The sequence below is a fragment of the Dendrobates tinctorius genome, unplaced genomic scaffold (assembly GCF_039654945.1).
Source record: "Dendrobates tinctorius isolate UK_male_01 unplaced genomic scaffold, ASM3965494v1 ptg000161l, whole genome shotgun sequence".
In the NCBI taxonomy this organism is placed as follows: Eukaryota; Metazoa; Chordata; class Amphibia; order Anura; family Dendrobatidae; genus Dendrobates; species Dendrobates tinctorius.
This window is the reverse complement of record NW_027361828.1, coordinates 2,363,775-2,379,311: the sequence shown is the minus strand read 5'-3', so window position 1 is coordinate 2,379,311 and position 15,537 is coordinate 2,363,775. Positions and strand designations below refer to the sequence as shown.

The following is a 15,537-nucleotide window of genomic DNA, read 5'->3' as shown; positions in this document are numbered from 1 at the left end:
GTGCACTGATGCACAGCCACTGCTAGATGATTCTGCTGGTACATTGACCCAGAGCACTACATTGCCCTCGCAGTCTACTGAGCCAGAATCTGACCCTGATGAAACGCAGGTGCCCCTTCCCGCATACTATTCCACCTTACACGGTGACACAGAGGAAGGTGCAGATGACTTTGAAGAGGAGGTGATGGATAACCCAGTTCTTGACCCGGATTGGCATCCATTGGGGGAGGAGGGTGGCACTGGCAATAGTTCAGATAAAGAGAAGGATCCGCAGCAGGCATTGACATTGCAGCAGCGGTTATCTGGCAGACCCGTAGCTGTCCAAAAACGTGGACCAAAAACTGAAAGAGTTGCAGGACAGCTTGGCCAGATGGTCAACTTAGCACAGCGTGCAAGGCCAAAAAATGTATACCATAGTAGGAAGAGTGCAGTGTGGCACTTCTTTGTCCAAAATCCTACTGATGAGGCAAAGGTTACCTGTAAGAAGTGCGGAAGGACCTTTAGCCGAGGAAAACAACTCAGAAATTTGAATACGTTGCATGCTTAGACATTTAACCAACATGCACTTGCAAGCGTGGACGGACTACAAAACCTCAGGTAGCACATGTGCAATGGCTCTGACTCAAGTTAGCCGGCAACGCTCCATCGCTTCCCCCACTGTAAGGCCACCGCTAAGCACACCACCATCAAGAAATGTTGAGGTGTCTTCGCTAGGCCAAAGCAGTCAGGCAATCACAATATTTTCACGAGGTTTCAGTATAATACACTATAGGAACAGAGAAGCGCAAATAGGGTCTTATCCGATGATACTTTTAAAATTATAAGAAATCCACTCACCTGCTGTAGGAGAGATCAAGCATATGAGATTAGTAGTCAGCTGCTGCACGTCCAATGGTCAAACAAGTGACCGCCGATGTCTGTCATCCCCTGAGGAAGAAGTAGTAGTTACTTCGAAACGCGTTGGAAATAAATTATTAATCTTCAATTATAACTGGAATCGTGTATTATGTCAAGCAGCGCATGGAAGTCCAAAAATAAGTTCCATAGGATTTGAAATATTTTTGCGAGGAAATGCTGAATCTAGGCCATCAACACCCTCACCATCACCAACCCCTTCTCAGTCCGTCATGTCCAATGCTAGTTCCCCCATATGCAGCTCTCAAGTCCAGCTCACCCTACCAGACACTCTGAGTAGGACAAGAAAGTACTCATCCTCTCATCCACGTACACTGGCTTTGAACGCCTACATTGCCAAACTGATCTCATTAGAGATGATGCCTTCCATTTGGTAGAAAGCGAAGCTTTCCGAGAGCTCATGGCCTACGCTGTCCCACGCTCTGACCTACCCAGTCGGCACTTCTTTTCTCGAAAAGCCATCCATGCCCTCCACTGTCATGTGAAAGACCGCATTGTCCATGCACTAAAACAATCAGTGAGTGGAAAGGTGCACCTCACAACAGATGCATGGACCAGTAGGCATGGCCAGGGTCATTACGTGTCCATCTCTGCACACTGGGTTAATGTGGTGGATGCAGGCTCCACAGGGGACAGCGGCGGTGGAACATTGCTGCCGTGCTGCCTAGCCCACGGTATAGGAAACAGTTGGCGTAGGCTTTCGACCCTCCTCCTCCATAAGCGAAAGCTCATCCACAGAGCGCAGTCGCACAAGCACTCCATCCGCAGCTGGCAGTGTTGCACGCGAGGTGTCCCACTATCGAACAGCTAGTGGTAAGCACCAGTAGGCTGTGTTAAAGATGATGTCTTTGGGCGACAACAGACACACCGCTGAGGTACTGGCCGACTACTTGCAGCGACAAACTGAGTCATGGCTAGGCAGTCTACATCTTGAGTCAGACAAGGTAGTCAGTGATAACAGCCGTAATTTTGTGGCAGCCATAGCCCTTGCAAATCTCACACACATACCTTGCCTGTCTCACACTTTGAAACTGGTGGTGCAGTGCTTCCTTAATAATTATCCAGAGTTAACATTCCTGCTCCATAAGGTGCGAAGACTGTGCTCGCACATCTGTCGCTCGCCTGTACACTCCAGTCGTATGCAGAAGCTGCAGCAATTGCTCCACCTCCCCAAGCACCGCCTAATCATAGACGTTGCAACAAGGTGGAACTCCACCCTGCACATGGCTGAGAGGCTGTGCGAACAGAGGCAGGCTGTAATGCATTTGTGGGAGGATACACGGGCAGGCAGTTTGAGGGAAGACATGGAAATGTCGGATGTGCAATGGTCAAAGCTGAAAGACAATCTGAAAAGTCCTTCAGTGTTTTGAGGAATGCACATGGCTGGTAAGCGCAGACGACGCCATCATAAGCATGAGCATCCCACTTATGTGTCTGCTCATGCAAAGTTTGACGCACATTAAGAATCTGGCGTCTGCAGCAGAGGAGGAACAGGAGGAGGAGGAGGGAAGCCTTGCTGACGGTCAGCCATTGTCTGGTCAGGGAACTGTCCTGGATGAGGTGGAGGAAGAAGAGGAGGAGGATGAGGGGGATGATTATTTTGGGCAGGAGGATGCTTCTCAGGGGGCAAGAGGAAATGTTGGCGTTCCAAGGTCAGGTACAGGGTTTGTGCGTGACTGTAGGGATGTGGATTTCCCAGAAAGTGCTCCTCCACCCAGCAGTGGCAGTGCATTATTGACATCTGGAACTTTGGCCCACATGTGCGATTATGCCTTGCAGGTCCTAAAAAGGGACCCCCGCATTGCCAAAATGATGAAGGATGATGACAAATGGCTGGCTAGCATCCACGATCCATGCTACAAAGGCAAATTACACAACATCATGCCACAGGAGAACATAGAGATAATATTCGCTAACAAACAAGCAACTCTGGTAAACCGTTTGAGGCTTTCCCAGCACACAGCAGCGGTGCTGGTTCTCCCACGAGCCATAGTGGGCACAATGGAAGAGGTGTTCATGGTGCACATAGCCAAAGTGGCATTGGAGACAGGGGTTTCATGACCACGTTGTGGACTGATTCCTCAAGTACCGCTTACACGACTGCTAACACTGCATTGATTCAAAGTGACAGGAGACAGCAGTTGTCAACTATGGTTACAAACTACTTCTCCTCCCATATCGATGTTCTCCCTCACAGGTCATTCCCCTTTGACTATTGGGCCTCTAAACTGGACACCTGGCCTGAATTGGCACAATGTGCCTTACAGGAGCTCGCTTGCCCTGCTGCTAGTGTGTTATCTGAAAGAGTCTTCAGTGCTGCTGGATCAATCCTGACAGAAAAAAGGACCCATCTGTCGACCCAAAATGTTGATGATCTAACCTTCATTAAAATGAACCATGCATGGGTTTCAAAGGATTTTTCCCACCTTCCCCTGATGACACATAGGTTGCCAGAAAACTGCCTCGCTTTTGTCCTCCTGTTCCTCGGACTTGCCCAATTCCACCATTTGTAGCTGCTGAATGTCCAGCCTATACATCAACATATGCCATTTTTTAAACCTCCCTAACTGGGCTGCCCACCCCCCCAAGGGCTGTGGTCAACACCTGGCGCACCCGGGCAAGTGCCGTTGCTCTGAACAGGTGGCTGGGCCCACTGATGGCCGATGGCACTGTCACAGGGCCCCTCATAGTACAATACAGTGTCTCTGACAGTGGGGGGGCCACTTGCTGTCAGGCACACCAGCGTACTATGAGGGGCCCTGTGCCAGTACCATCGCCAATGAGTGTGTCCCCCTCCTTGGTCAGGGACACAGCACTAGCAAGTTGCAATACTTACCTCTCCCTGCTCCACTGCTGTGTAGTCTGGTCAGTTAAATCCTTCACAGGGACAGCCACTAGAAATTTGGTGTATTGATCGATGATGGTTAAGATGTAGCTATCGCCTGTCCTGCTGGCCTCTACCTTCAGATGATCAATGGCTACCATTTGTAATGGACGTCAACTTACAAGCGGATGCAGTGGTGCTTTATGATCACCTTTCACAGTTGTGATAGTCACAGACGTGTGACATTCCTGCCACCATTTTTCAATGTCTCCTCTCATGCCAATCCAATAGAATCGCCTACAGCCTGTGGCTTCTGTCTTTTGCACTCCAAAATGACCAGACACATCATGATAGGCAGTGAGGACCATGTCTACATCTCTTCCTGTGATCACAATTTGATGGAAACGAGTAACGGTGATGTGATCCACGCTACTGCGATAAAGCAATCCTTTCTTCACAAAGAACCATTTTCGCTGTCTCCACGGACACAGTAATTGAGGGTCTGCATCGCCTCTGCAACATCTACCGGGAGGTTTTCCCGCGATGAGTAATTCCCAAATTTCTGCTAACACTCGACTTTCCGTCTGTACTTGTATCCATGTAGTTTCCAGTAGCGGAGAGTCTGAACTGGCTTACTGAGATTGAAATATATACGAAGATTTAAAAGTACCACATTACTGTATACTGGTGTACGCTTCGAATACCTTTCCCTTTTTCTACTTTTTAAATTCTGGTGTAATACATACTGAACCTGTGAGTCTGTGTCTGGCTCTGGAAGTATAGATGGAAATTTACAATTACCCTTAGACTGGATACACCTGGTATGTGCTGATACAGTACCTTTGTTCTAAATTTTTCATTATGGTATCATCCATAGTGAGTGAGCATGTGTGGTTTACGCCTTCTATATATACGGTGAATCGGAGATACCAATTTTTACCCTATACTCGATACAGCTTGTATCTTGTTATACAGTACCTTTGTTCGACATTTAGTATTACGGTCAAATCCATACTTAGTAAGGGTCTGAGAGTGACTACGCGACTATGTATACGGAGATTTCAATTGTACCCTATAATACAAATACTTGCTATCTTGTTATCCAGTACCTTTTTTACAACATTTTTTATTATAGTCAAACCCAGACTGAGTGAGCGTTTGAGGGTGACTCCGGAAATATATTGAGATTTCAAATTTGGCCAACACTGTATACAGCTGTATGCTTTTGATACAGTAACCTTTTTTGCTGTTTAGATTCTGGTGGAATCCATAATGAGCCTGTGAACGTCTGTCTGTTATTCCAGGAAATATATTTGAAGATTTAAGATTACCCCAACACTGTATACAGCTGTACACTTGTGTTACATTATCCATTTACAGGTTTTCATATTCTTGTGTAATCCATACTGGGCCTGAGAGCGTTTGTGTCTGCCTCCTGAAATATATACGGAGATTCAGAATGTTTACACTATAATATATATATATATTGTATCTGGTGATACTGTACCCTTTTTCAACTTTTTATTTTATTGTGTAATCCATACTGAGCCTGTGAGCGTCTGTGTATGACTCATGAAATATATACAGAGATTTACTGTTATCCCTAGACTGTATAGAGCTGTATGCTTTAGATACAGTACCATATATCTAATGGTATTTTGGGTCCATTTTCAAAAACATGAGGAAGTATGGTGGAAGAGGATGCGGATATGGGCCTGGGGGGCCACCTGGTACTGATGGTGGTGGTGTATCTGCTGGTAGTGCCAAAAACACAATAGCAGCTAAGGCAGGAGGTGTTGAGCCTGCGTCATGGTGTAGCTCCGGAAGGCCTGTAAGGCTCCCTTTTCTGGGAGTAGGTAGACTGCTTTTAAAGCAGGAGCATCAGGAACTGTTTTTGGCTTACATTGCTGTTCTATCGCAATAGCGTTATGAGAGTAGCATTAATGCAGTCCGTCAACGCATTAACGCTATGTGAACCTTGCCTAAGGTATCAAACAATGTCTATACACACCATCGAAAGGCGCTACATATCATTTGAGTTATGAGGCAAATGGTGACCAACAGGTGTTCGTTCCAATGACCTCATGCCAATGTTCCAAAAGGCTATCATGGTGAGGATTAAGACAGCAATGGAGGCAGGAATGTAGGTCTATCTCCTTCATCGATTAGTTTCACTTTTGTCTTGGACACAATGATAGCCGGATATTGTTCTGGAAGCAACATGGACAATGCTATGAAGAAGCCTTTACAAGGGAACGTGAAACTGAGCTGTTTTTTTAAAACATCGACAGGTTGCATGTTGCTTGTGCTACTGTAATCAGTCTGCATGGCCTACTAATGCTACCATGAAAAAAAACAAAAAAGGGGAGTGAAACTGAGTACCGGTTTAATGGTAGATTTGAAGTAGAAGGACAAAAAAATTGTTAAAGTAGCCATTATTAAAACAAGTATCAAGGCAAATGGTGGCACAAATGTGCACATACAATGGAGTTACATAGTAGACAGCAGAGATTTGGAAAAGAATATTTTGCATAAACAAGTGACTTAAAAACATACAATCATGCTATTGACAGCCAAGGGGACACATGGATTGTGATCATGTGTGGGGTATTTTATGCACTTTACTTTTTCCTACTGTGTGTGTATATACAGTATATATATATGCTTCCCTTATCAGCACACCACCTCCTCTGGTATGTACTGAGTGTCTTCGGCGTGCTTGAATAATGTGTTCTAGTCCCCGCACCTGCATGTCTCGCTGCTGTTTGATAGCCGCAACACATGCAGAGATTTAATAACAAACAGGCAATCCCTGCATGTGTTGTGGCTTTCGAACAGTCGCGAGACATGCAGCCACTCAATGCCGACTTTTATTCCCCATTGACTTGCATTGGGGTCGGATTTCAGACGAAACTCCGACTTTTTTTGCCCTAGTCGGACCAGTTTCATTTGAAACAAATTCTGTTTCATGAAACCCGATCCGACCAAAGTCGCTCAACTCTAATTCAGTATAATTAGTAATTCACTAATTATAAACTCTTTGCCGCATAAATCAATTGGTTTAATATATGTAAAAAAATTAAGCAAACTTTTTTTTTATTTTTGTTGTATTAAATCTACTTCTCAAGCTTTTTATCCAGCACTGATTGCGCAATCACCCAGATTTGAGTGCATAGGCCTGACGTCTATATATAATTTTGTCTATGATTAGCTCAGTTTTCTTCCTCTTCTTGCATTTCTTGGCAATTTCAAATCCAATCAACAGCCATTCTAACATTCTAAAAATTCTTATTAAGAAATAATACTAAAATCCACATATTTTCATAAATAGCTCTGAATATTAGATGTGGTTACTAATATTATGAATTGCACAAAAGTAAATCAAAACCGACATGAAGAAACATTTATGCCATGTTAAATATAGGTATTAATATGGGAATGGCATAAGAGGATCTATCAATTCAGGAATTAAAGCTGATAACACTAGCTGCATTAGGCCTCTAATGACGTACTCCAGAAAGTTCACTTAGTCGAACAATTCCTACATTGTCACAATTTACTGTTATTTCTTATGATTATTGTCTCTGACAAAAATTACAGGAGTTTATAACAACAATATAGACAATATTGCAAAAGTATACAATGGGGCATATTTAGCTATATTGTCTAATTTAATTGAGACAATGGTAGGGCCCTCCCGAGAAGCATGACGAGCAAAGCATGAGTCGGGGCACGCTCCTGGTATCCTCACACTTGCCCAGATGGGCAAGCACTAGCGGCACTTTATCCTGCACTCTCCCTGTCACTTTATAGACTTGACTAACCATCTTAGTTTGCACTGAACAACTTAGTCTCCTGATATTATTTTCTGTTACTGCCTTTGGCTTTTTTGTGAGGGCCGTATAATTAATTGCCCTACCGTTGTCTCACTCTTATTGATTTATATTGGGACTCTTTTCCCACTAGGCAAATTTATACATATTGGCATTGTCGCTTTAGATGGTGGGAGTAGAAACAACATGTGGCTTTCTCACAGTCTATTTATACAGCATTTATTTTCCCCAGGGCAGTTTTTAGGGTTTGTGGAGCTTGATATGTGCCTGACATGAGTGTATACCAGGTGCCTTTTTTGCATCCTTTAATTTCCCTTATCTGTCATTACTTTTGTCTTTTTTTGTTCTGTTTTTAATATCTTTAATAAATTGGTATCTTTTATATGATATATCTATGTGTATACTTTTGTTTTGGGCTAGACGCTCTGATATTTTTGTAGGTTGGATTATGTGGATTTATGTTACCCATGGTGTCGGCTTAATTAAATCTTTCCTGGTATAGAAGTAAGGCTATCATAGGTGTGTCAGAGGCTGCAGAGAGTCACAGTGCATTTAGCTGCAGAACGGTTGGCTTTGCAGACTCTGTCCTAGTTCTTCTGACTTTAGGACCCAGTGGCAACCACCCCTGGCTCTAGTTGACACACCTGGACCGGGGTGTTTATAACTCCTAGCTTGCTCCTAGAAGTTACGGTTGATATTTCTATTTCCAATTCCCTGTTGCGGCTTGGAGCTATAGCAATTAGCTATCTTCCTCTCTGGTATTTGGAGGACATCCATGTTTCTCTCTGAGTCTACTCAAGCTAAGTGTCCCCCCTTGTCTATATGTCCCATCTATCTTTAGTGGTAGTGGGGATTGACTAGCGCCTAGCCTGTCCTTCCCGATACAGGGCTTATTGCCAGGGTCAGGCAGGGATTAGGTATCCTGCTCGGTGATAGGTGCGGAACCTATATGGGGATGATAGGGTGGCGTTAGATCTGTCTATGGGTCTCCACTCCCCCCTTCCCTAGTGTTTGGTTCCTTTTCCCTTATCCCTTCATGTTGCACTTAGCCTTTTCTACATGTTGTGTGACAAAGTCTCATTGGCCTGCAATATCCTGGCTCTGTTTTCTTTTCTTTTTTCAAGCCTATCGTCCAGTTACAAACAGCAACTTTTAAATAGGCCTGTCTGGGTCATCCTGGAAATATGAGCCTATGGTCAGGACTATAAAAAGCTGGGTGGCACAAAAGAAATTTGTTCACATGTAGGGGCTGCAGATTCTGCTTGTGATCTATAATTATTTTTTTCCTTTACCTAAACAGAAGGGCAATAGGTATTTATTTCTCCCTTTTTATTTTATAACTGTTTTGCCTGTTTGTCATTTTATTTTTAGCTTTTATATCTGTTATTGTAAGCACTCTATATTTTTATATTACAGCTTAAAATCTTTAATAAGTTTGATCCTTATATGCTCTAAAGAATCCAGCCTTTCAGAAAATGTGTGACCTTTTGATTGCCAGATAGTAACATATTTTGAGGACTCGTTTGATGACTAGTGGCAGCGTGTTATGTAACCGAGGTGCGTCTAACGTGTCGGGTTGTGATTTATATTCACTTTATACCCTAGAACAGAGGTTGATTGTTGGATTGAGTGAGAGAAGATAAATTAACTCTTGCAGGTGCACCACACGTCACATGCTGAGAAGTGTGTATGTGACAGAGTATCATAATAACATTTTGAAGCTGCATGGCTGTCACAATGAAAGCCCGGTTACAAGGAGGAAAAGAACTTTATTCTTCAAGGCAGCCTTCAGCTTTCAGTCAAATAGGTGCAGCTTCAGTCACCAGTCACTCATTGCTCATAGTAATGTCACCCCTCATAGTACAAAATCTCCAGCATGTGATGGTTGAGCATGAAATCTCAACCATCACACATCATTTATCATTTTATTTTCTCTACATGCTGAAAAAAAGCCTTTCTCAAATGCTACAGAATTTAGAGAAAAATGTAGAACTGGAAAAATGACACAGCAGGGGTAGAAGCGTCTCATCGAAAACTCCCTTCTGGAGCATTTCAGGGGAAGGCCTAGCTAATATGAAAGAACGTTTCTGGCAACATGAACCTCCAATCAAATTCTCGATAAACAGCATCAGTTACTATTTGAACACAAAGTAAATTACAAGGTATTCTCCTTTAAGACCTCGCTTAAAGGGGTGGTCCTATATTGGACATTTACAGTGTGTTGACAGAATTTACCATAAATGCATCATAGGTTCAGGTTGCTGCATCTATGTTGAGAATAATTCCTTGTCACATGCTGTCATTAAGTTCGATTGAAGCTCCTAAAATCAGGCTTGACAATTTTCAGGACTGAATGGAGAGAGCTGTGCATGCGCAGACACTTCACCATTCCTGACAGTGTGTGGCGGAACCTTGTTTTTGAGATAGATGTAAGTCCAAATGGGGGGACCCGCCTCTTTTGGACATTTGTGGCATATCCTGTTATGTTCTCAGATTGATCAACCCTGTTAAATGTTGCTAGTTATTTTTACCATCTCACAGATTTTTAAGGAAATGTGTCAATCTTTGAGTCTAAATCAACTGGGTGTTAGTTTGTAATGTCTTTATTATCTGTATATGTTCCTGCTTAATTATAAAGTGCTGCGGAATATGTTGACTCTGTATAAATAAAATTATTATTATAATAGCGGAGTATTGTTAAAGGGGTTATCCGGGATTTTTACATTGATGGCCTATATTTAGGATATGTCATCAATATCAGATCAGTGGTGATGCACCTCTGTAGATCAACTGCTCCTGGTGTAGGTGGAAGTACTCAGTTGAGGAGCTGCTGGCGGAAGTACTCAGTTGAGGAGCTGCTCAGCATAGCTCCCTGAACTGATTAGTGAATATGGCACATCCGCCACCGACAGTGCATGGAACTGTCCTGTAACTTCTGCGAGCACCAGGAACAGCTGATTCGGCAAGGCACAGATGTCATATCCCCACCGACCAGATGTTGATGACCTATCCTGAGTATAGGCCATCAATGTAGAAGTCCGGGATAACCCCTTTAATAATTAGGAGAGATCAATCAGTTGAAAGGGTTTTCTTGTATTAAATTATTGATGACCTATTGCTATGAAAACTCATCAATATTAGATCAGTGGGGGTCCAACACCACTAGAAGTTTAAGGGTATATATTGGGATTATCGCTGCTCTGTAGACTGAGTAGTGACCATTTTCGGGCACTGCAGGAATACAGATTAATTTTTTTAAAAATGGTTCACAGTTGTATGAGGAGCAATTTCTACATGGAGCCCAATGGATTATTTATTCCTTCTAAAATCATTTGCATAAAAATATAGAAAAAGAACATTTTGGTGACACTTTAATTTGTCCTGTTGATTTTGACCTACGACTAGGAGATACAACACTATTCTGTCTGTATTTTTGCTGTGTGATATTTCATCATGGATAAATATCTACTGAGAAGTTTATTTTTTGCTACTCGGTCTAACAGTACAGGTCTGCTGGGTTCTCTGAACTGGAAACAGCTGTGTCAAGAGGGGACCGAAGTGTTATAACCCTGAGCAATACAAATAACTCTGTCTGATTACATAAATGTACAGTTACAATTCTTTCTCTGAGGCAGAATAAAGTCAATGAAAAAAGCTGGAACATTTTTGCTGCCTGAATTTGGCGACTGTGTAAAGCTAATGCAAACTGCCCATAACGGCCTGCAGTATATTTTCCTAGTGAAGGATCAACCGTGTCTTCTGATTAGATGACTGGACAATGCCGTGACTTTTTGTGTGCACGAGGTCTTACACATGATGCCCGTTATATTTTATTTCCAGACTGCTGTTGAACAAGTATAACGTGCACTAAGGTAGGGATCCCATATGAACCGCAAGGGGATCACTGCAGGCACTGTGAATGCAGCAGGCGCAGTTGGTGGCATCACTCATTAGTGCCTGCAGAGAAGTTGTAGAGGTAATCGAAGAGCGTACAATTTTTTTGACATTTTTTTTAAAGGCAGATTTTTTTATCCCTGGAATATTGGTAATGTGGCGCCCCCAGGAGTATGGCCACCACAGTGGCTTTGCCTTCCTCCAGGAGGGTAATGCCAGGCTTGGAAGCAGTGAAGGGTCTCTCTCGCAGTAAAACTATACATGCAACACAGTTCCACTCCAGGCCAGCAGGGGAGGACTCTGAACCGGAATTAAGGGGAGGAGTGCTCTCTGAGGGCCAAGAGGAAGGAGTTGTCAGTTAGTGTGAGGAGGTCCACATGTGCAGACGTGTGGAGAGAGACTGGAGGTTGTGCTAAGAAAAGAGAGCTCCCAGTGAGAGCGCATGAACTGGAGCCTGGTCTCCACGAGTGTATGGATACTGACGGTCCTGCACCAGAAACGAGAGGAGTAGGAGGCTGTGAATGCCCTACTCTCGTCTAAGACTCGGAGGCACAACAGCACGGAGTGAGCCAAGAGAGGAATATGGCTACAGCTGTCTGCCATACGAGGAGTGCTAGTAGAAGAGAATAAGGAGGAACTTCAGTGTAACTCAGTACTAGGAGTACTTCATTCAAATAAGCGCTAGGAAGGAGACTGCACAGCCCATCTTCTGAGGGAGAATCCTGAGCTGCTTCCAGGCTAGCCTGCTCCGGTACCATCTGTAATCAGGACCCTGGACTGCATTTATCAAGTAAAGGTACAGAAACTGCGCCCCGCTGTGTCTTTGTCTGCTTCCTACCCTTCCGGCACCGCTGCATCCCCATGCCAACCACATCTACACTGCCCTGGGATTACAGCTTCACCTGTGGGGAGCTTTTACATCTTTGCTGCACCATACTATCAGTCCCAGTGGATCTGCACGCAGCGTCGGCTTAACATCTCACTTGCCGAACACCACTGGTGGCGTCACAAACTATTTCCATTCCCCCATTACTTGGACACCCAGGGCCACGGACTGGGTCACTGCTGCTGTGACACATCCCGTTGACACCGGCCCGGTACCGAGTACCCCACAGCCCTGGGAGGGCGACCCAGTATTATATGGAAGACATGTGGCTATTATCTTAGCATGATTCCATATATATGGTTGACAACAGTGTTTTATTTGCATAGAGAGCTGTATTTATTACTGGCATTTATTACCAAAGTCGTTGCCCCACCGCTGTTAGGCACATATGCTATGTTTATTCAAAAGTACCCATAGTTTGATAAATGGTAATGTGTTTTAGATTATGAAGGAAGTCCAGCAGAACTTAACTTGGCCAATGTTTCTTGATGAATGATTTATCACAGTGTCCAGCAATATGGATATAATGAAGCATACACATTATAGATCTTGTGCCAAGTAGCAGATGGCACATATGAAGGGTACACTGCAAAGACTGGAGAAAGCAGGTGAATCAGTACCCCATGGGCACATTCACATTAGCATGGAAGCTGCGACTGTACACAGCATTGTACACGGCACGTCTATTTTTTATTTCAATCTTTCAGCACTTGAAATAATATAGCAAACTATACAGCTATAATTTCTGCCCTGAATCTTGTAATTAATTTTATAGGCCATCTTGATAATAGAAAACTACAGGGATGACTTCACATCATTGATATATTCCAACTATTTTGTAGTTAGTGAATATCATGTATAGGAGGCTCTTCAATAGACCTTAGCTAGAATCTTGTATTGGTCGTTCCCTGTAAAGTAATGTTTTAATGCCATAAATAATTAGTCGATATCAGAGGGAATTGGCTGCGGATATTATTCTTTTTTTTCTAAAATTGAAGCTGGTTTTTTTATATGCACAGACTTAACCCACAGCAAACATCATTAACATTGGTCTTCGCACCATTTTGGCTGTATACTGTTACAGGCAGCACTTCTGTTATTGCACTGGGATTTGCATTGCTGTATGCGGAGTAGTGAAATGACATTGGTACCCTTTGCAAACTTTGGAGGAAGGTGTTTGGTTTGATTTGTAGAAGCTACACAGGTTAAATAACCTAGCGAGGAAGGCAAACATGGAGATATGGGAAGCAGAGCAACAGATCTCCCAAGAGCTCAGGTCTGGTCGAAAGCAAGTTTTTGATCTAAGGTGGACAAGTATTGAAAAAGCCAATGGGGCTTTATAGAACTGAATTATTGGTCTTTGAATAAAAAGCAAAGAAAATAAGTTAGAGTAATACACTCCGAACTTTCAGTACTGTGAATATATGGATAAGTGTTTTTCCGTTCACCTTCAAGGATTTTATACAGTTGAAACCAGAAGTTTACATACACTATATAAAAAGACATAAGCATTTTTCTCAATATCTGACATGACATCAGAATAAACCTTTCTCGTTTTATGTCAATTAGGATTACCATAATTATTAATATTTCCCAAATGCCAGAATATTGAGAGAGAGAGAGAATGTTGTAAGGCATTTTTATTACTTACTGCAAAGTCAAACATTTACATGCACTAAGATTACTTTGCCTTTAAACAATTCTGGACTGTCCATATGATGATGTCATGTGTTTGGAAGCCTCTGTACGCAATTACAAACAAGATGGGAATGTGCAGCTGTCATATCGCTCAGGACGGAGACGGGTTCTGTGTCCCAGAGATGAATGTGCTTTGGTCCGACATGTGCATATCAATCCAAGACCTTGTGAAGATGATGGTGGAAGATGATAAGATTGTGTCAATATCCACAGTGAAACGAGTACTGTATCAACATGGGCTGAAAGGCCACTCTGCCAGGTGGAAGCCATTACTGCAAAAGATGCATAAAAAAGCCAGATTAATGTTTGCAAATGCATACAGGAACAAAGACCTTAATTTTTGGAGACATGTCCTGTGGTCTGATTAGGGGTGAACCTAGCCTCTCTGCTGCCTGAGGCGAACAGCAAAATGACGCCCCCCCCCTCCCCCGCATACAAAGTCAATTCTCATGTCTATCCTGTAAAACTGAGTACAATAGTGGACATTTTGATTTCAATAAATAGAAAAAAAAGGTGTCCAAACACAAGGATGTCAGCGCCATGACACGCACATACAAGAACAACACAGAAGTATCCAGAACAAGGGTCATTAATGGCAATGGTAGGCCTGCCACAGGGCCGGACTGGGACAAAAATGCAGCCCTGCCACACAAATCCCACCAGCCCACAAACTATAACATTCATTAGCCCCGATCAGTGAATTTTTGCTATACTTTGTCGTCCCCTCATCACTCTCTTAAAGGAGTTATTTGAAGAGCCACATGTGAATGGCACCACAGTGCGTATGATTGACCACAGCTCCATTTACATGGTGCTCTTCAAAGCTACGTTTCCCAGGATCATGGAGGTCCCAGCGGTCAGATCCACAACAAACAGAAAGTCATCCCCTATCCCCACATAATGCTCCATACAGTATTATGTGCCCCATATATTACTGCATACAGTATAATGGGCACCATATATTACTTCATACAGTATAATGGGCCCCATATATTACTTTATACAGCATAATGGGTCCCATATATTACTTTATACAGCATAATGGGCACCATATATTACTTCATACAGTATAATGGGCCCCATATATTACTTCATACAGTATTATGGGCCCCATATATTACTTCATACAGTATTATGGGCCCCATATATTACTGCATACAGTATAATGGGCACCATATATTACTTCATACAGTATAATGGGCACCATATATTACTTCATACAGCATAATGGGCCCCATATAATTCTTTTCACCATACCCCGCTGCTCTGGTCTCCTCGGTGTATTCTGATCCTCCGCACTGCTTGGCACAGGGACATCATTAACTTTATGTATATAACTAGATTATGGCCCGATGCTATCGCATCGGGAGGATGCGATAGCATCACACCTCTTGCCATGTTAACCCTCAACACACACACTCCTCAACAAACACTCCTCTCACCTTTCACCATCTCCACTCACTCTTTCACTCCACATACGACCCCTT

The 15,537-nt window shown here is 43.2% G+C and overlaps 1 protein-coding gene across 4 annotated transcripts in view; it reads left to right on the top strand.

Annotated features, from left to right (window-relative positions):
• Positions 1-15,537, top strand: part of INPP4B (inositol polyphosphate-4-phosphatase type II B) — a 1,297,521-nt gene that overhangs the window by 844,448 nt on the left and 437,536 nt on the right. The window lies entirely within an intron of this gene.